Source organism: Pteropus vampyrus, unplaced genomic scaffold, assembly GCF_000151845.1.
Source record: "Pteropus vampyrus isolate Shadow unplaced genomic scaffold, Pvam_2.0 Scaffold271, whole genome shotgun sequence".
Classification (NCBI taxonomy): domain Eukaryota; kingdom Metazoa; phylum Chordata; class Mammalia; order Chiroptera; family Pteropodidae; genus Pteropus; species Pteropus vampyrus.
Window position 1 is genome coordinate 1,878,258 of NW_011889052.1, and position 21,590 is coordinate 1,899,847.

Below are 21,590 nucleotides of genomic sequence, written 5' to 3' on the forward strand. Positions count from 1 at the left end.
GAGGAGTGAATATTAATTTACTTCAGTTGGTATTTTTCAGAAGAAAGTGTGGTTTGGAGAGGCCGAGGGTCCCGCCCTTGGCAAGTGACCACAGGCACTGTGCCTCTGATTCATCCTAAGGAGGAGTGGGGAGGGGGCGAGGTGAAGGGTCAGGAAGAGGATCTAGGAGAGCTGGTAGGCAGTTCTAGATGATTTTCAAAGCCAAGCTGACATTTGGTTGCACACAAATGTGTCTGTGACCTATCGAGCCATTTTCTGTCTCTGATGCCATGCCTTAGGTGATTCTGGTGGGGCCTGCAAGAGGAGTTTTCAGGGACTGGTCAGAGTAAATCATGGCAACCTTTTTAATTTAATGATGATTTGGATGAGGGTGTATGGGGTGGGGGAATGGACTTTGGGGGATAATTGCAGGAAGAGATGGGAGGGGGATTAGAGAAGGTGAACTCTGGAAAGGGGAGGGGTGGGAGAAGATAACTCAGTGAGTGGAGGAACTTTGCTGGGTTTGCTCTGTTAATCCCCAAGTCAGCTGGAAGAGAGAGGAGGCAAGGGGTTACTGGCTGGGGATAGTGAAGGGTGGGACTTGAGGCCACAGTGGGGCCAACTCAGCTAGTGGTTGGGATGGGTGGTGGGTATAGAGACTCTGGCCAGTCCTGAGATGATGGAGTTGTGGTGGGTAGATAGAGCGCCAGCCTCTGGACAGAAGCGGAGGCGGTGAGGTGGGACTAGCCCAGAGTTGCGGAATGCTGGAGCCTAAGAGGCCGTGTGTGCGCTTAACCCGGGGAGCAAGTTAAAACCCTTCAGGGTGTGGGAGTCTGCACTGGAGACAGTAATGACTGAAGGGGACACATTGGGATTTGGGGGCACCCAGTTTAAAAAAAAAATGCTTTTCTTCTATCTCTGGGAACCAGTTGAAAGATGGATAAAGGAATCATGCGGGTGGGCACAGGACCAGGCCATTGGGGGTTCTTAATGCTGAACCCCAGAATCAAAGAGAGGCACCCACCCAGTGGACTGCGGGGCCACCCTCTTGTTCACCATTCCTGGCTGAGTTCTTTTCCTGCGCGTGCTGCTTTGCAAAGTCTCCAGGGCTGGGTTTATGTTTAGTTCATCTAATTTTAAAAAATATATTTTTAGACCTTAAAAAGACTTTACTAGTATAAAATAAAACACAAACAAGACACTCCCCCTCAAAAAAAAGTATAGTTTAGTGAATTAGAAGGTCAAGAAATAGCTTCGTTGGCCCCAGAAGAGGCCTTTCCGTGGGCCCCATCCCTGCCACAGCCCCCTCCTTCCTTCTAAAAATGACCCCCATCCTGTCTTCCTATATCCATTTCTTTAAGTTTCTTTATGATTTTAGCTCCCAAATGTGCATTCTTAGGCACTGTATAGTTTTGTCCATTTTATTTTATTTACTTCCTTTATTTACTTTTATTTTATTTTATTTTTAGGCAAGGCAACCTTTGGATGACCTCACAGATTGCAAGGACCTTGTCAGCTTACAATTCCTTATTTTTTATTTTTTACGCCTACGGCACCTGGTCTTCCTAAGTGGTCTCCCTAGTTTTGTCCATTTATAAACTCGGTATATCCTTTAAATCTCTTTACGGTTCCCCCCCTCAATCCTCCTTCCTCACAGTTATCTGCTGAAGAACCTGGGCCCTTAGACCTGTGGAGTCTCCCACAGTCCGAATGGAGCAGATTGTGTCTCAGGGTGCAGTTCAGCTGTTCTCCTTATTTTCTGTGAATTGACAGCTGGATCCCGAGGCTTGATCAGCTTCAGGCTCCGTCCATTTGACAAGGCTGGGTGGTTTGGGTCTTTCTTTCAGAGTGCTGCTTTCCCATCGTTCCACACTTTGCTTAGAGCAGGTACCCAGAGCACCACATCTCAGCTCAGCCCAGCCTCTTGGTGGCTCTTTAGTCCTTGTCAAACTAGTCTCGCCAGCCTCCCAGCAAGGAAAAGCCCAGATGTCTCCTCTTGCTCAGTTCTCTGTGATGGGTTCACAGTGCTCTCCCCCTCTCGGACCCTCCCTACTTCCTTCACATTGTTCTCTCTCCTGATTCTCAACTCCCTTGTCTCATTATCTATCCCTTATCTCGTCCCCTCTCTTCAACTTCCTTTCTTTCTGCGTTCTGATAGGAGAAAGGTTGTTTGAGGCTTAGGAGGGATTCTTGTCCTGCTTGATTGCTCACCGCCTGGGGGACTATGGAAGCCTCAGTTTATCCATCTGTAAAATGAAGTTGTTGGTCTGACGATTTAAATGGTTGCCTAAAAAAACTCTGTCTTAGGAGTATTGTGTTTTACAGATTTTCTCTGTGTTTGAAAGCTATTTTAGAAGATTTTCCCGCTTCTCCGTGTAGGGCACAACTTGAGCAGTAGGGAAATGGAGAAGTGAGTAGGGCTTAGCTGGAATCTAGTCTTTCCCTGTGTCTGCACCTTCCGGCAGGGTGGGCTGGGTGGATAGTGGAAGGTTCTGTGGGCTGTGGTTGTGCCCTCCCTGCTCCATCTCAAGCTCTGGGATAGAGGCTTGCCTTACAGAATAGGGAGGTGTAGCAGCTGCCAGTGCTGCTGCCATGCTGGCAGGTGGCTGAAGATGTGGGCGTGTGGAGGGCCACAGTATTGCTTCAGTGTGACAGTAGGCCCAGGCCCGAGGCCCAGGAACTTGTCAGCTGGTTGTGGCTTTCTTGTGTTCAAGCCTCACTCCAGTTTACCCCAGAATTTGATGGGCAGCCGAAGCCTATGTCTGGTGACTGTGCTTACCTCAGAGACAGAGCTGCTGCATCCACTGTTGCTGTGAGGATCTAGTGGGGAAGGGCTGTGCTGATGGCAGGCCTTTACCTGTGTATATACCAAGCCTTTTGTCCAGGTGGGGCTTGCCCAGGAGAAGAGGTGTCATGTAATGTACCAGGATTTATCTGGCCTTTCCCCAGTGCTGGTTCACTTAGCAGGTGCTTGTGGTGTTTTTGTTTGCTGTGTTGTTATTTCATATATTTAAATTTTCATTTATTTTATACCTAAATAATTTCGAAGCCAAGTAAATTCAGATTTTTTTGCATCTTGTATGTCCTCTAAGGTTACTTAGGTCCAAGGAGTTAGACCAGTTTTTGTTTTCTTGTTTTGAATCCAAGTTTTGTGAGGACCGTCCTTTAAGGAGGAGAATGTAAGGAATTCCAGACTCACGGAGGCGTGGGATGTGCTGGAGGAGGGCTGGCGAGGCTGCTGGGCACTGCTGGGAGCTGCCCCAGGGAGTGTCAGGTGGCCAGCAGCAGGCATGGCAGTGAGGGGAGTGCTGAATCTCCTGTGTGAGAGATCTCAACCACTGCACTGAAACCTGAATTTCTCAGAATTTGGTGAAGTCAAGACCACAAGCATGGCTAGTTGCTTAGGAGGTGAAGCGGAAGTTAAAACCGTGTTTTCTGGTGTTGGCTGCTCTGGTGTTCTTTGATGTTTGTGATCAGCTAGCAGTCGGGGTCAATAGAGGGAGTTCCTGCTCTCACCTCAGGTATTGGCAGGTAGCAGGCAGGTTAGCAAACCCCGATCAAAATGATCCCAGGCCAGAGCTGAGTTTTCTTATTCTTTAGCCTTTAAAAATCTACTCTTTTATAAATAAAGATGTTTCACTGAATCCCCTGATAACTAGTAGTGTTTGATTTTTTTGACCTCGCTATTTTTTTAAAAATCGAAGTATAATTTACATATATCAAAATATGTAAATGTACATTGCAACTCAATGCATTTACTCTCATGTCTCTGACATCCGGGTCGTTCTATGTAGTGATTTGTTCTCTTTTGTTGTTGTTTAGATTTCTCATGTAAATATACCAGTTTACTGCTTTTCCTGTTTTTGACATTTGGGTTGTTCCAGGTTTTGACCATCGTGAATGATACTGACATGAATGTTTTTGTCCATGTTTTCTGGGTATATACCTAAGAGTGAATTGGGAGATATATTTGATGTTTTAATTACTGGGGACTTTGTTTATGTGCCTCTTGTTGTGTTTTATTTTTGAACTTTTTGTTAGGGAGAATTTCAAGCACACCCAAAGACAGACTAGTGCAGTGGATCCCATGTGCCTGTTACCAGCCCCGACACCACCAACCAGTGGCCACTCTTGCCCCATTCATACTCTCAACCACTGCCCTACCCCATGTTATTTTGAAGCATGTCTCAGACCTGTCATTTCGTCCATCAATAGTTTATCATGCGTATCTCTAGAAGGTGATGTAACCACAACATCTGCTGAGGGGCTTCATGCTCCATCTTTCAGGCCCTAGTGTTCTTTTCCGGGAGTTTGTATCATGGTCCGTATGGTGGGATGTGGCTCCCAGTCCTGTTACTCCTCATCTTGGTGGAGTTGTTTAGGTCACCTGGTTTTTCCAGGAAGCTTTTGAACCAGGAACCAGCTTGGTATATATAGAGTTGGGAGGGTCATCTTAGGAACATCAGTCGCTATTGTGGGCACCGCTTTCTGTTGGGCTATTGTTCGTGTGTGCAAGTTAGGCTGATCTGGAAGAAAGATGAGAGTAGATTGGTCAGTATTCTGTTCTTAGGCACACGGCTGCCTGTCCCAGTTGGCTACACTGGCCTGGCATAGATGCTTCTTTCCCCAGTGCCCCAAGAGTCTGGTGGGTGCCACCTCCAGGACACCTGGAACCAGCATTCCTCCCCAACCCTGCCCCTCTGTTGAAGGACAACAGGCATCAAACATAGACTCCTTGGAAAGGTTGAAATTTTTCAGAATAGCAAGACTGCAGTATAAAGATTAGACTCAGGAGCCCCCAGCTTTGTCCTCCTTGTGCTCAGCGCTCACATCTGTTTTCCCACTGCGCTGAGCCCAGAGTTCTAGGGCGAGCCGGGAGGATTGGTCTAGGAAAGCAACAATAGGAACAAAGAACCCCACGGATACCTTATTACTTGGAATAATTAGCCCATAAATTCTCCATAGCAATTTTCCTCTGAGGTAGTCAAGTTTGAGTAGAAAAACATAGGACCATGTTTTGATTCATAAGTCGTCTGGATACTCACCCTCCCACATTCTCATGCCGCCTAACTATGACGTACCATCACTCCCAGTTTGAATTACGACCCCGCCGCCCACCAGGCCATTAATCAAACAGTATGAGAGGGACAAACGGCCATCTCCTGCTGTTTCACCCTGTCTCTCACCTTCCTTCCTCTTCTACCTCATGTCATTAAATGAAGGAGTTTGACGGTAACTCAATTTAGTGAAAGTAAGAGAAAAGTCACATATTTCGGTGGGTAAGGTAAGGACCAGACAGCTGATGGCATCATTGTGAGGCTTAATGTGTATCTTCTGAGTCGTGACTGGGAATCTGAGAGAAACCCTGGCTTCAAGCTGCTGGATCTGCGTTAGCTCTGGGACATCCGAACTTGGTGATGGTCTGGTTGGTGTGTTTTCCTCTAGGAGGGACGGTTCCTGGGAAGGGAAAATGAAACTATTTTTAATCTTAAGCAAACATAGCCAGTGTAGTAATTTCAGGCCCCAGTGTTTAACATTTTCTTCCATTATAACCCATCACTTTTAAAAACAATGTTCTTTTTTTGTGTATTTTGTCTTTGTAGTGTTTCTGGAGGAAAATGCTTTTAAAATGCTCTCGTTTCTCCTTACAAACTTGGAGGGCTTGTGGGCGTGGCAGGCTCAGTGTTTTGAATCATGCAGTCTGGGGGTTTTGTGCCTAGAATGCTAGTTGAGCAAGTGCTGGGTGTGAGGTGTAAGTAGTGGGGTTAGGGTCACGTAGGCTGTCACAGTTTATTTACAGAGTCATCGGCTGACTTTGCCTCACAGCTGTTGATGGGAATCCCTGCTCACCAGGGAAGAAGTGAGGTCCTGAGAGGAGAGGCAGACCGTGCCCCATGTTCCTTTTTCCTACCACTTATTTTCTTTCTATTTTATATTTTCGTTAACTTCAAGCTTACAGAATAATTTCAAGAATAGTAAAAGGAATTCCTAAATACTCGAGTCACCATTTGTTACATTTTTCTTTGTTCACTTTGTCATTCTTGCTTTTCTATCTATTCTTTTCTTTCTATCTATATTTTTTCTGCTGAACTATCTATGAGTAATTGGCAAACATTATACCCCTTTATTTCTAAATACTTAATTGTGTATTTCCTAAGAACAAAAACATTCTCTTATGTAACCACAGTACGTCTATCAATATGAGGAAATTTAACATTGGTATATCATCTGATCTACAGTCCATATCCAGATAGCCTCTGTTGTCGCAGTAGCATATTTGATAGCCCCATGTGAGTTGGCATGAGATACTGGTTTGTCCTGGTTTGTTCTCAAGATCAGCTCTGGTTAAGGAGGTGCCTAGCAGTTTCTCTGTTGTAAAGTTGCCGTTTTTCCCATTGCAATTAATAAATAATTTATGAGGAGACACTTTGAGGCTTTGTAAATATCCTGTTCCTCTTCAAACTTTGACCCTCCACTTTCAGCATCTAGTGATACTTTTAAGACCTATTCCATCTGTATTAGGTGTCATCTTACTCTAAGAAGAGTTTTCTTCCCTAATTATTCATTGGTTTATTTATGTTAGTTCTTACTGATAACTTGTTCAATCAACTTGTGATTATTCTAGTCATTATTCATTTTGAAGCCCAGAGTGTCCCACTTGTGGCCACTGTGAGCCCTCTCAGGCTGGCTTCTGTGTTCTTTTGACATGTCCCAAACATTGTTTGAGCACTCCTGACTTTTTGGTGCAGTGAGATATTCTAGGCACCATGCCCCATCCTGGCATCAGCCTTTTCTACAAGGAGCTTTGATTCCTTTTAGTTGAAGTGGCACTTAAAAAACCAAGATACAGATGCGTGTCACGTATTTTTATTTATTGAAAGTCTTTTAAAATAAGTATAATTTTGTATTCAGTTACTTAACCATGTTGCCATTGAATAAAGGGGTTTCACGAGTGTCCAGTTCTTTTGTTATAAGTGAAACAGATGACACAGATATTAGCAGAGAAAGATGGACTTTAGCAGCAAAATAAAAGGAGACCCTGCCTGCTCAAAGAATTTATTTCTACTTAATTGGTAGAGAAATTCTCAGAACCATTGAGCTGATTTCTAAAGAGGAAGGATATACTTGCATGTCAATGCCAGGGACCCTTGCTCTGGGCTGTGGACTGCACGAAGTCCGGCTCCATGAGGCAGTGCCCATGACTCTGTTGTCAGAGCTTTGAAGTCAGGGCACATTATCCCTCGAGGCAGTGGAGCAGGGTGCCCTTGTGTTTGAGGTGGTCTTTGACATAGCTTTCCCTCGGGTGGGTGCGCGGGCCATGGGAAGATGTGGGTCTGACCTGTGTCCTCCGTGTGCCGTCGTTAGACTATGTGAGCAAATCAGATCTGGCTGCTGCTCTCACTATTCTGAGACTTTAGTGGCGAAGGAAAGGCATAATGGAGAGCTAATCGGATAATGGAGGGCCGAGTTGGGCAGGTTTCCTGAAGAAGCGGCATTTAGCGGGTGGGGAGCCAGAGGGTGAGAGGTAGTTAACAGATGCTTGTGAGTACTTTTTTGTGAGCCAGGCAGTGAGAGTAGACCCGATCCATAGACAGTTGTCATGAGCTGCCTGGAACACAAGGACTATGGGATGGCAGTTGTGGCTCGAGCAAGTTACCTGGTGAACCGGCTTCATGTCCTGGCTCTGCCTCTTAGTTGGTGTGGACCTCAGATTTTCCACGTCATAAAGGAGGCATTAGCTGTTCAGCAGGGTCGCTGTTATCCAGGGTCTCTGTCTTAAAGGATTGCAGCATCCAGAACATGATACTCCTCGTTATGGCCGTTGAGTGCAGGGTAAACCATAGTCATTGAAAGAGACAGTCTCTATGGAGTGCTTAGTCTGTGCAGGCATTGGGCTGAATGGCTGAAATATCACCTTCCTGATAGCGGACCTGTGGGGTCAGTGACAGCATGGTTGCCAATTCACTGATGAGAAAACAAGTGTAAGCACCACCTGGAGGCCAACTTCAGATGCCTGGGCTCATGCCCCAGTCGGAGTGGAGCCAGGGACTGCCACAGCCGCTCCCACCTGAGAAGGGCTGGGGCCAGGAAGACGGGAGGGAGAACTCCAGTGTTGCTCCTGGGTGTTCCATGAGGTGCGAGTGCTGACTCTGAGTGGCACTGATGTATTTTGTGATGGGGCCAGGACATCCGGGAGAAACGTTGTAGAGGATCAGGGACTGTGGGTCTGAGGCTCCGGTGAGAATTTCAGTACAGGTATCCTTGCCCTGGTGGGACTGATCAGGTATGTTGGATCGAAGGTAAGTCCCTGCATTTTCGAGCCCTTTTCCTTAGCTGCACGCCAGTTGTCACTTCCTTCGGTACCTGCTGTCCTTGTAGACTGGGCCCCGAAGCACGCTGTCCACCTCCCGTTTTGCTTCAGAGCTGCTGTGTCTTTTAGAGCAGGGTTTACAGTTGATTGGAATCTGCGCCCTCACTCAATGACATGAGAATCTCTGGGGCGGGACTCAGGCATCAGCTTCCTAAGTCCCTTGCCTAGATAACTAATGGACAGCCAGAGTCTAGAGCCACTGCTCCAGAGCTTAGCGGACCTTGTATCCGTAGTCGAAGTAAGAAACCTAGCCTGACTCACAGAGGCAGAACTGGGCAGAAGGTGCCCATAAACCTACCCATTAAACAGACCAAAGCTCCTTCAAGGAAGGTGTTCATGTGGAAGCAAGCCATAAGTGGTTTGGGTGGCCAGTGCATCAGAAAGGGGTGCCTTCTGCTTCCCCCTTCCTGGGAATTCTCATGCCTGGCACTGAAAATGTCTAGCTCGTTTTGAAGCTAGACATTTAAAGCAAAGGCAAGGAATGAACTTGGGTATGTATAGTGCCACATTTGAGGGAAAACATCGATATGTGTCAACTCACCAAGTATTTGCTGAGCATTTTTCCATTGATTGGGTGGATGGAGTAGGAGTCAGCTTTGCAGGTTAAGTGAAGACGATCGTGCTGTCGAACACCTGCAGCTCTGCGTTCAGGACCGCGTGCTGTGGAGTGGGCTCAATGGCCTGCTTGGCTAGAAGGAAGAGCACTCCTGGACTAGACTGGCGAAGAAGGTAGGGCAGCCTCAGGGGAGCGGGGATGGGAACCTAGTTCTGAAGAGAAGCAGACTGAGGGTTCAGTAGACATCTCTGCGCTGGGCAGTGATGCAGCATCCCAGCTTGTGGAAAAGTGGAGCCCACAGCAGAGTGACCAGAGGCCAGTGTACACTCTCTCTGGTCTTTGACCTATTTGAACTTGACTGGAAGGCTAGGTCTTAGCCCACATCTTTGGGTGGTGACAGTGGGCCCATCTCCCAGGGAAGGCCAAGGGAAAGCAGGTGTCTGCATGGACCCTCCTGCGCCCTCCCCTCCCAGTGCTCTGGGGTGGAAGACTGGGGAGTGAAGGTCGCACTCTGGGGCCTTGGCTTTCCCTGACTGCTGCTGACCTACAGTCTTCCACCCTGGCCAGGCCCTGCTGTCTAGCCCCCGTTGATCCAGCCTGAGCCCAGGACCCAGGCAGATTTGACCCTGTTTGAGCCCTCAGGGGACACCCAATCTAGTAGGGAAAGTTTTTATTGAGAAACAAGATAAGCTTGTGTTTCTTGAGACCTTAATCCTCTAAATAATGGCCAACATTTTCATTTTTATGATGTTCTCCATTTGTGGAGAGATTGAAACACACATAGAATCTAGTTGGAATTAAAGAGTAGATGGGGGAAGGTAGGATGGTGTCTGATACTGAGTAGGTGGTCAAAATTTGTTGAATAAAAATCATTTAGGAAATATATAATTCCTATTGTGTGTCTCTTTGTTAGAGCAAAGGAGCTTATGGAAATAGAAAAGCAATTATTGCAGAAGCAAACAGTAGGTATTTTCGTAATATTTATCCAGTGTCTTTTCTCCAAAGACTGAGACAAACACCATGTATCATTATTTAATTTGCCATTTGCCTGTTATCTCCGTTCATGCTGCTGATCATTGTAGCTGGTGTTATTTCATTCCATCTTTGCCTAGAAAACAAGGTTTCTGAGAACAGACTTGCTTTGTGGTAAAATAATTTTCTTTTTAAATCCTGTTTGCAAAAAAAAAAAAAAAATCGTTATTGCTCTGTTGTACCTGCTGTCCTGCTGTCGCTCTGCTCCCTGGTGTGCTGCTATCTCTGATAGTCACCGACCTCTCGCCTGTCCCATACCCAGAGGACAGCCACAGCTGAGATTCTGTTGGGCAGGCCCATTGCTTTCCTGTCGAGGGGTAGATGGAATTGGAACATGTTCACTCTCCTTCAGAATGTTTTAGAAATGATTTCTATAAAGCCTCCTGTGTCTAGGCCCATGACAAGGGCGGTGTACTCGCCATTGACGGGTCTTGGTGCCCAGGTGCTGCAGCATCACCCAGCAGAACATGAGGCTCAGGGAAGTACCCAGTACCAGACAGGTGCACACTGGTCCTATGTGAGGCGCTTGCCGAGTCTCAAATGCCCCTGGAGGCCTTGTCACTTCCTTGGCCCCATGACCAGTGTTAAATTTAATACTTAGTGGTTAGTCTATAAAAGCGAAAGATAACTCAGATCCCTGGATGCATTGCAAGTATTTTGAAAAACATCTGTAAACTTTCAACTGGCTGACTTTGAATTAACTGCAGTTGTTTACTTTGCAGAGCTGACCCTCCCAGAAGCCGCTGCTCAAGTTCACAGCCACACTAAACCTTGTGGTGTGAGAGGTGGAGACTCTGGTGTCAAGAGTGTGTCAGGTGACTTCCTGCTCCTTAGCCCTAATGCAAGGGAGAGTTGAAGTGATTTTTTGAGGTGCCTGTGAATTATGAGTTTATAAAGATAGCTTGATTTAAAAAAAGCCTCCAGCTCTCTAGATAAATGTTAGTGATAACTAGTGAATTTGCTATATTTTTAGTTCTTGTCCCAAAGAAGTGGATTTTCTCTAATCATTTGCCGAATATAGCTGGTAATGGTCTATGGCTGGCAGAGGACCGGAGGGCTCTCCCTCCCTTGGGATGAGAAGCATCTCCCAGGCGCCTTTGGCTCGCTGTTTGCTCCCTCGCCAGTTATGAGATAGGTTGATGGTAGGACACCTGCTTGGGTTGTAACAGTCAGCCAGATCCCAGAAGGGATTCTACAGAGGGATCTACAAAGGGTGAGTGAAGACTACTGTTTCTGTGACTGTTTTCTCAACCAGGTAAGAAATATTTCAAGCCCAGCCTGTCTCACCGTATGAGGATGGACAAGTTGGTGAGGGTGCGGGGGCATCCTCCCCGGTCCCTGTGGGTTGCCACCCTGACTGTCTTGTCTCTGCATCTCCCACTCTCCTATACAGAATCTTCTCGAGTGACAGCCAGGTGGAGGGACAGATACAGGGACAGAGGCCAAATCCTGTTCTATCAGTCAAGCTCTACAGGGCAGCTTAGTCTGGGAAGAGAGAATCACAGCTCTGTGTAGTGTACTCATGCTGTCTTTTGCCTGTGACCTCTCTGCCTTCCTGTCGTTTTACTGGCCAGGGAAGTTCTGAGAGGTCAGGCGGTGGCTATCCCCAAGGCTCTGAGAGGACGCTTGTGGGGAGGACTGTGTTGCCATGAAATTCCTCACAGTGTCACCCTTATCTCTGCGTGAGGTAAATGCAAAGCGGAGCTTCCTGACCCGTGATTAGGTCTGTTCGCAGGCCCACAGAACTTTTAAGATTCATTGGGCAATTTTCTACAAAGAGAAGACATAAAATAAATTTTCCATGTACAAAAGAGGTCCTTTAAATAGTTAGCTCCCAGCAAGAATGATTTACATAGAGACTGGGAAGGGCAGGGCACCTATGTGCTCGAGTTAGAAGCCAGCTGAAGATTGATGGGAAATGAAGATAAAGCAACTGAAGAATTAAGCTGTGGGCTGGTGCGATCTCTGTCCACATGGGCTGTGGGAGCCCATTCGTGCCTGAAAGTGTCTCAGCTTGGAAATTCAGATCCCAGCTCTGTTTGGAAAAAAACCAATACCTTCTATGCATCGGGATTCTGGCTGCCACTGAAAAATACTTCCTTTCTCCCCATTCTTGGGAATATGTAAATTATAGCCACACCCTTTTGGTAAGACAAGGATGTCTTGCGTTTGTCCTTCCCTGATTCCTTTTTGCTTTTAATTTTTAATCCTTGGATTCTAAAATGCAAGAATTAATTTCCAAATAATTACTTCTGAGTGGAGACCCATCTGTTCCTTTGTGCCAAGGGAATGATCAAAGCCTGTAGAAAGAGGAAGTAGAGGCAGAGGGAGGTGAGGACAAAGATGTCTTCAGTCGTGTTAACCTGGTCTAACTCCACCGTGGCAGAGGCGGGCGGCTAGGAATCTCCTGGAGTGTCGAGGAGGGAAGACACTCGGTGGTAATGGGTTTTCTCTGTCTTCCTTGGGGTAGAGATGCCTGAACTGGACACAGTTCTCTAACTTTGTGCTATGGTCCTTGAGCAGCCCAGCATCCTCTGCTGGGGAAGGCCAGCCATGTGGGAGCTGATGGGATCTGGCCTGCGAGCTTTACCTTCACCAGTTCACTGGGAACTGGCGCGCTCAGGTGCCACTCTAGGCAAGCATGAGGTCAGGCGTGGCTTTGCAGAACAGCGTTCCCAGAAGTCTGCAAGGCCATCTTCTGGCTGCTTCCCTCCAGCCTTTGGAAGCACACCCCTAAAACCTACCAGGGAGGTTTGCGATTATTTAGATTTTGTAGCTGTGGCAAGGCCGAGGTAGGTAGAAGTGCCAATTAGAGCCATATGTGGGAGGGAAGGAATTCTGCTAGGGAGAAAGTCTGAGCAAAGGGAGTGGATACTAGTTGTGTCTTGTCCTTTAAACGAGGTTTGTTGATCTGTAAATTTCTGGCATGATTGAAATGTTCTTGATGGTTGAGCCTTGAGAATATGGCCAAAAGCAGGTCACAGCTTTAAACACTGAAAATTGAAGTATTTGCCTAGAAAAGCATTCAGTACAGTGGTACCTTACAGTGAAGGTGCAGGAACTCACAGTCACCAGCAGCCGGGGCACCCCTGTTTGGCTTCTGAGGCCCACATTGTTAGGCTACTGGATGTGCTGGGGAGAGGGACCTGAGTAGGGAGCCGGGAGTGGCTGGGGCCACCCTGACATTTCATCTCACTCCTCAGTTTTGGAGTCTGATTAGCCAAGTAGGTCAGGAAGGCCAGCAGTCAGCACACTTTTTCTAAATTTAATTCATTGAAGTCAGATTAGCATATTAGTTTTGAGCTACAGCACTTATTTTTAATCTTTTGTAGTAGAATGTAAAATATATCAGAAAGCTTAGCTTTTAACTTCAAAGTGTGAAATCAGGTGATTACTGCTTTTGTGTTTAGTTAATCATTTCTGGGATTTAGAGGAAACCTTTTCTTTCCTTGTACTCCGATGGCTGCTGGGGGAGACAGTAGCAGAGCAGTGCTGCCCAGACCCCTGCAGTGACCTCTTCTCCCTCCCGCCCCGCCCCCAGGCAGCCCTTCTCAGCCCGCCTTGGCAGGGACAGACATTGACCGGCCTCCCTCACAGTGTAGTTCCCCTCTGCCTTTCTGCTGAGATGAGGAGGTGGCTGCATAGCCAGGGGAGTTTGGGGAGTCAGAATGCAACTTTCAGTTCCCTGTAAGCACCTACTTGGAAAATGTCTGTTTGTAATATATAAGTACTTAGTTTATGACCTCTTGTGTTTTATTTCATAATATATATAAGTCTTAATTGAATGTTTTTATGTGAAATTTGGGAAGATGACATGCATCACAAAAAAAGCTTCACACCTAACACAGGGTAGGGAGTCTGTAAATATGCATTGAAGTGTTAATTATTGTTGGGCTGTCTTGAGATAATTGTAATTTACTTTAATTGGGTTATTAGATGCCACATGGGTAAGCGGATGTGGTAATTCATTCCCACTTGGATTCTGCTGAGTCTGACCGCCTACCTCTCGCTCTTGCTCCCCCGCCTCCACTCCCCTCCCGGTCCAGCTGCTGCAGCCAGATGGACAGACCTGGGCCTCGTCTTTAGGCTCAGTGTACACTTTTCTGTCCTCAGTGCCCTGCCTGGGCATCGAAGATGAAAAGACTAGACCTAAACCTTATGTTTTCCTGAAGTCTAATTGGTGTGACTCTGAGTAATGTTTTCTAAAAACATATTTATTTATAATTGTGGGAAAATGACATAAAATTTACCATCTTAACTACAAAAAAAATTTTAAATTATGGAAAAAGCACATAACATAAAATTTACCATCTTAACCATTTTTCAGTGTGCAGTTTAGTCGTGAGTAATGTTTAACAGCAGCATATGGAGTTCACTGGAGTGTAGAAGGAACTGATTTTCAGTGAGTTTTATCACATAAGATGTTAAAAATCTACCCAGGTTAAAAACCACGGTCCAGTGGAGTTTAGCCCTGGGTTTTGAACCTTGTTTTTCTTCCCTTTCACCAGGGTGGGTTATACCTGAATGAGTTTGTACCCAGGTATTAAACCTTTGCTTCCTTCCTGCCTTTGTTGAAAAAACCCAACCACCATCAGCAGAAACCACTGCCCTTCCTGGACCTCTGCTTTTAGTATCTGTGATAAGTGAGAATTTGCAAGAGTTTTTCAAATGACGAAAGTGTTCAAAGTAGCTTTTCTGTTTGATAGACTGTGTAGCTCTTGCTTCTCAGAGGTGGTAATTTTTTTCTCCCACATGTTTTTACTTTTAAATCTCTTGCTGCGTATGTGACCCTTGACTCCCTCGGTGGGCTGCTCAGCTCGCTGCTGGTGTCCTGACGGGGCTGCCCCCACTGCTTTGGTGATGGTCCCGCACTGCACAGGCCAGGCAGCAGCTTGCCTCACGTTGGGGAAACCTCACCTGCCTCCTGAGCTGTCAGTGATTTGAGGGTGACACCTTGAATCTTCCCCAGTGACTTGGCTTAACACTTTCCTCTTCCTATTCCAAGACGTGAAAAAGGCCTGTTTTTAACTCAAAGAGGAATCGGCCTGTCTTTTTGGTATTTGGAGCCCAAATAAACAATGACTTCACACTATTGTTTCCCATTGTGTTGAGCACATCCTGTTGGCCGTCAGATGGAGCAGTTTTAAATTGGGTAACCCTCCAGAATGTCACTGTTAGACTGACAGTTAACACTTCTGAGTGTCTGGACAAAAGCTTTGTCCTAGATGGACCCGAAAGTGGTTGTTTCAGTTTAGTTTTTGCTTTTGACTTTTGAAAACCATTTAAAACAGGAACATGGAATTTTATTATTTTTAGTTTGGTTTTTAAAAGAAAATCTCATTTTCCTTAAATGTTTTAATTACCGTGGCAAATGGTAGCAATGTGACAGTTTAAGCATTATTTTTAGATAACATAGCTGTTGGAGAGTGGGGTTTCCTGGGAGCGGTGGGGTGGGCTGCCTCTACCTCATTTGTATGGTTAATAACGGGTTGAATCTCACAACTTTTCCTTCATTCCTGGAAAGTAAACACTAGTAGGGGGCTGTTCTTTCAGAGTTTTTAGTTAAGATATCTTAACGTTTCAGTCTCTGTTTTTACGCACATGAGGAAACATTACGTTTACTATGAGTTGAGTCGGTGCCACGCGTGCATTTGTTCCTCGCATTTACTGACTGAGCCTCCTGTGTGTGTGGGGGTGCACCTATTAGCTCTGAGGAGGCAGCCTGGACGCAGCAGAGCTGCATCGCTCCTAGGGCTAGGATTCCAGAGGAATCTTCTAGTTCCAGGGACCCAACGCTCTCTGGACAGAGGACAGAGTAGGGTCACAAGGCCTGTGCCTCATGGGCATAGACTCTACTCATGCAGGGCACGTGTTTCAGTCGCATATAGCTAGGGATTAGTGTTGGTGACAGGGTGTCTGTCTTGCTGAACTCTGTCTTGATTCCCTAGTTATGTCCTTGCTAACTGATGTAGTAAACTTTAAATAAATCTGCCTCCAGGGCAGATTTTATGTATTTTGGTTCACAAAGGATACCACCTGATAGGCGCTGCTGAAAATGGTGACTTTTTACTTCTGCCTGTCCCTGGAGAGACCCCGCGTCAGTGTAACAGAGCGGAAGCATGGGCATGGCTGCTGGCACATGCAGGAGTCTGCTGGCTCCTCCCCCAGCCAGCTCCCCTGTCCTTTCATTGTTCAAAGGTATGCCAGGAGCCTGGTGGAGTCTCCTGCTCAGATTCTTCCTCTAGCCCCAGCCAGCTTTCTGTGGAAGTGCCACCCGTATGGTGCTGTTAGGTGCTGAGCGTACACCTGGTCGGGGCGGTGGGGGGTATCCAGGGTACCGTGGGCACTCTTCCCTGGTGCTGGTGGCTCTTGGGGGAGGAACACAAACTTTTACTTAGAGAAGAGGGACAAGGCAGCCTGAGTGACACTCCAGGACAGCAGTGTCCTGGCTTTGCATGTTCTCACACTTGGATTGTTTCTCTCCCCCGGGGGTGGAATGTCTGGGACTAAGGGACGGAACTGCTGCCTGGCAGCTCTGTCCGTTGCTCACGTTGTATGCCGTGGCTGCTGAGCATGTGTTCAGAGAGCCAGGGGCTTCACCAAGGCTCTGGGAACGACTCTCTTTACAGAGTTGGGTTTCACTGCGGTCTGGGACAGTGAGCTCAGACTGGGTGGTGGGCACTACACTGAGTGGTGGGTACTGGCACAGTTAAGTGACTTAGCCATTCCCACTATTCACCTCTTAGGAGAATAGCCTCGGCAGCTCCTGTCAGCTGGCCAGTGCTGAGTTCAGCTGAGATATATTCTCGGGCTGCACTTCCTGGTGTTCCAGAGGCTGATGTCAGTGTGCGTGTGCAGTGTTTACCGGCTGTGTCAGGAAGACTGGGTGACTCTGGCCTTAGTCTTCCTCTGGTTCCTGAGCACCTTCTCCTCTCACCATGTTCTGTGTGACTGTGGTTGAGAATTACCTCTCTTTGGGCCTTGGTCCCTGCAAAATGAGGCGGAGGATCTCTTCAGTGCTTCCATCTCTGAATGACCAAGTATGTGAGTATGTCCCTTCTGGAGGGACGTCCCAATATGGATGTGCGGGTGCAGCCTGCCAAGTTCCTAGCACGGGGAGGCATGACCCTTGCTTATAGGAAGCCAGCATCAGAAAGGCTGCTTTTTGCCAAGATCTTTTCTCCCCAGAGCATGGAAAGCAGTTGGAGTTCTGCCTGGGACATCACCCGCTTGCTAAATGCAGAGCTCTTAGTCATGAAGCAGATAGCCTGTGTCGTCACGTGTCCGCAGATAGCAGACAGCTTATGTTCTGGTAGGACAGGGTGTGTCTCATACTGTTGCTGTTTTCAGATGAGCTGAGAATTTTTAAATGGAGAATCAGATCAGAAAAGGAAAAGACCAACTGGATCTAATAAGTAGAAAAATAAGTAAACTGAAGAGTAAAGACACAGGAAGAAGTTAAAAAAAGTCCTTTATCCTCCGCAGTCGTTCATTAGGTGTGCGTTTGGCACTGTGTGTGTGCTTGGCATATGTCACTAATTGCAACAGGTGTGTCCCTGCCTTTGCACAATTTACCACCCTTCCAACGAGTCTTGTGGGGTGTTGGTTCAGCTGAGCCATTTACTAAATGAGAATTAAAATGTGTAAGAAAGGACAAGGCCATTAAAGGAAGCACTCTGAAAACTCCGAAGTTATACTTAAGATAGCATAAAATAAAAGACCTAGAAAAAAATTTTAATTAAATGATGAAATAAGCCATAAAAGGGAGAGACTGGAAGCTATATAAAGACAGAGAAGAGTTCAAATAAAAACCTTAAACTTGGGCCCCTTGATAGGGATCTGAGGAGGAGACCTCTACCCAGAGTACAGTGAACACTGGGTGTTGAGGAGTTGGGGTGTTCCCTTCCTTGCCTTTCCTGGGAGAGGACCCTGCAGAGGTCACTGGGAACTGATGCCCATAGGACCTTTGTCATTTGGTGTCCCCATGGAGAAGTATGGCATTTAAAATTGCTGGCAAGTCAGTGGTGAGCAAAAGTGACCCAGCCATCCACCGATGGCAGGGAGGAAACGTTCCCATTGAGAAATGGGTCTGAAGTCCCATGAGAGCTGCCTGGTCACATGTGACCTTACAGTGGAACAAGGTAGTGGAAACAGAAAGCAGGACAGTGTTATACCTGTTACCGCACTGGCGAGAGGGTGGGATCATGCCACAAGATAGAACATCCTCATTCACTTCCCAAGGCAGGTGAATTTCAAATCCTGTCTCATACGTTTGTAGAGCCGCTCCATGTGTTTTTCTGATCCCTCAGGGAGTTAACATTGTCCTAGGAACTGGGGTGCATACAGACCGTTCTCGTGGGGGATCATGTAGACCTGAGTGACATGAGCACAAAGAGATAGAGGTGGACAGAGATGAGGGTGATGAGTGCGGTAGGCTCGGGGCAGAGCAGGAGCCCCACAGGCTGGGATCTGGATTTTAGATGCCATTCAGAAAATGCCAGACACACGCATGAGGACAGGGCTTTCCAGTCCGGAGAGGGTGGTGAACAAGATGCAGAGAGGTGAAATAGGAAGGAAGGGCTGGGCGTTTCCGCATTTTTATTCTTTTGAGATCACAGGACTCAGCCAAGCTCTTTACCTTCATGTGTTTCAAGTACTCGTCGGAGAACATAGACTAACGTTATGCAGAACCCGAGGGTCTGCCACCCAGCTTTGTCATACCTTAATGTTCTGTATTTTCGTCATATCCTATTTTAGGATTAAAGCGGTTATAAATTTGGAGACCCTTGTGATCCCCTTGTTTTTCCTTTGCCCTGTCGTCCAGCTTCAGGTGAGGGTCAGTGACCATGATCCTGGGTTTGGTGTTTATGGTTGCACGAATGATTTTATTTATATACATATGAATATATAAACATTTTACATAAATGATATTAATATACTTGTGCAATGGGCTCGTTATGCTAAACATTTTTTGAGAGTTACTGATTTTGGTTCTTATAATTTTAGTTCATTTTAACTGCCTGCAGAGTTCCATGACGTGAGGACTGTACCCTCTTGGTGCTGTCTCTGGTTGACGGACAGCTTTCTGATGTTACAGTGAACAAACATACTTGCCCTGTCTTTCTATGTAGGTGTGTGCCTAGGAGTGAAAGGGCCCAGCTGGGCTCTTGAATCCTCTCCAGGAGGTTGGACCAGCCCACACCCCCGCCAGTAGCCACGAACTTCCTTCCCCTCAGTGATGTCACATTTGAACATGTCTGCCCATTCTGACTGGTATGAAAAGGTTTTCCATGTTGCCTTAATTTTCTTTTCCCTGACTACTAGGGAGGTTGAGCAGATACCTTGTTGTATGTTTACTATTAGTCAGAGGTGTGTGTGTGTGTGTGTGTGTGTGTGTGTGTGTGTGTGTGTGTGTGTGAATTACCTGTTATCTCTTTTGTCTTCAGCCCATTTTTATTGTTTTGGAGCACTCGATGCATTTTGATAGGGATTCTTTAGCCGTCATATGCATTGAAAAAGCTTTCTCCCAGGCTGTGGTTGGCCCTTTTTACTTTCTGTATGGTTTCCTTTATTGCACAGAAATTGAAAATTCTGATTCCAGTGTCTTTTATTTTTTTTTGCTTCAAGATTTAGGAAAAAATGTTTGAGATAATTGTGGATTCACATGCAGCTGTGAAAAATAATATGGAGATATACTGTGTATCATTTAACTGGTCTCCCCGCCGCCGTGGCAACATCTTACAAACCTAGAATACGATCTTGATACAGTCAAAATACAGAACATTTTCATCACCAGGAGGATCCCTCAGTTGCCCTTTGTAGCTACACTTACTTCCCTTATGCCCTAATCTCTGGTAACCAGTAACCTGTTCTCTATTTCTATAATTTTGTAACTTCAAGAATGTTATAAAAATTAAGTCACATAGTATGCAACCTTTTGGGACTAGCATTTTTCACGCAGCATAATTCCCTTGAGATTCATCCAAGTTATCGAGTGTGTCAGTAGTTGATTCTTTTTTATTGCTCATTAGCATTCCATGGTGTGGATGTACCACAGTTTGTCCAGCCCTTCTTCCATTGAAGGACATCTGGGTTGCACCATATGTTGAAGAAGCTATTTTTCCTCCATCAAATTGCTTTTGTACCTTTGTGAAAAATCAGTTTGGCATTCTTGTGTCGGCCTTTTTCTGGATTCTTTGTTTTGTTGCATTGTGTTTACCCTCCACCAGCACAGTCTTTGATTACTGTAGCGAACTAAATCTTGTTATTAGGTAGAATGAGTCCTCTTTATTCTTTTTCAAAATTGTTTTTGGCTATTGTGTCAAGAAGCCATAGCTGATATATTAAGAATATGCCGATTATGACCTGTCGAATGAGGGGCGCGAGCCGCCCACCTGGAGTCAGCAGGCAGCTCCCTTGGCATGTGAGCTTCCATTTTGGGCAAATGAAAAACCATGGGGTCATTTTGATTGAAGGTGCAGCTCCAGTATACTCACACAGAGGAAGTGGAGTGATGAAATTTATTATTTACAGATCCCAGAAATGGGGTTGGGGGACGGTGGGGGCCAGAGGAAGGACAGTCCTTTCTCCCAGGTTATCAGCGAGCAGGAGATAGAGAGCAGGGTAGCAAGCACCTGCCACTCTAAGGTGGCTGGAGGGGAGGTCACTACGTGGGCTCAACTCTACGAGGTTATTTTAAAAGGCGCCTGGGGAAAAGCAAAGTGGGAACTTACTGTGAGAGTCCGAGCTCCGGTCCTTATCTAAACGTCCAGATTCTTGGTGTGAGAAGGTTATCATACTGTAAAATGCCTAAGCAGCAACTCAAAATAGTTGTTTTTCCCATAACAGCTATTCTAGTTCCTTTGCCTTACCATATAAATTTTAGAATAATCTTGTCTATATCTACACAAATCTTGCTGGGACTTTAATAGGAATTGTATTAAACCTTGAATTAGTTTTCTGGGGCTGTTGTAAAAAATTACCACAAACTTAGTGGCCTCGAATAATGTACACATTATTCTGTCACAGTTCTGGAGAACTAAAGTCCAAAATCAAGGTGTTGGCAAGGGCCGTGCTTTCTCTGTGAGCTCTAGGGAAGAATCCATCCGTTGTCTCTTCCAGCTTCTGGTGGCCGCTGGCATTCCTCGCCTTGTGGCCACATTACTGCAATCTCTGCCTCAGGCCTCACATCTCTTTCTCCATCTCTGTGTGTATCACCTTCCTCTGCCTCTTTCTTGTAATGACAATTGTGATGGGATTTAAGGCCAGATAATCTGCCCACAAGATTCTTAATTTAATCACGTCTGCAAAGATACTTTCCTTGTAAAGTAACATTTACAGATTTCAGGGATTAGGATATCTTTGGGTCACCATTATTTAGCCTATTAGAAACCTGCATGTCAACTTGGGGAGAGTTGACATCTTTACTATGTTGAATGTTACGATCCATTAAACACATGAATCTCTGTTTAGGTCTTTGATATCTTTCACCAGCTTTGTATAGTTGTCAGCATTCAAATCCTGTACAGTCCATGTTTTGATAGATTTATACCTAGGTATTTCATTATTTGAGCGATTTAAATGGTATTTTAAATTTAGTGTCCACATTTCTAAATTTAGTGTCCACATGTTCATACAGAAATACAGTTGATC

The 21,590-nt window shown here is 46.0% G+C and overlaps 1 protein-coding gene across 3 annotated transcripts in view; it reads left to right on the plus strand.

Moving 5' to 3' along the window:
- DAG1 (dystroglycan 1) overlaps nt 1-21,590 on the plus strand; it is a 48,942-nt gene that overhangs the window by 6,179 nt on the left and 21,173 nt on the right. The window contains exon 1 of one of the 3 annotated variants that reach the window (XM_011375425.2): nt 10,655-10,753. The exons of the other annotated variants lie outside the window; for them this stretch is intronic. The gene's annotated coding sequence lies outside the window, so the exon portion shown is untranslated. Of the gene's footprint in view, nt 1-10,654; nt 10,754-21,590 lie in introns of those variants that run through there. 3 annotated transcript variants of the gene reach the window in all.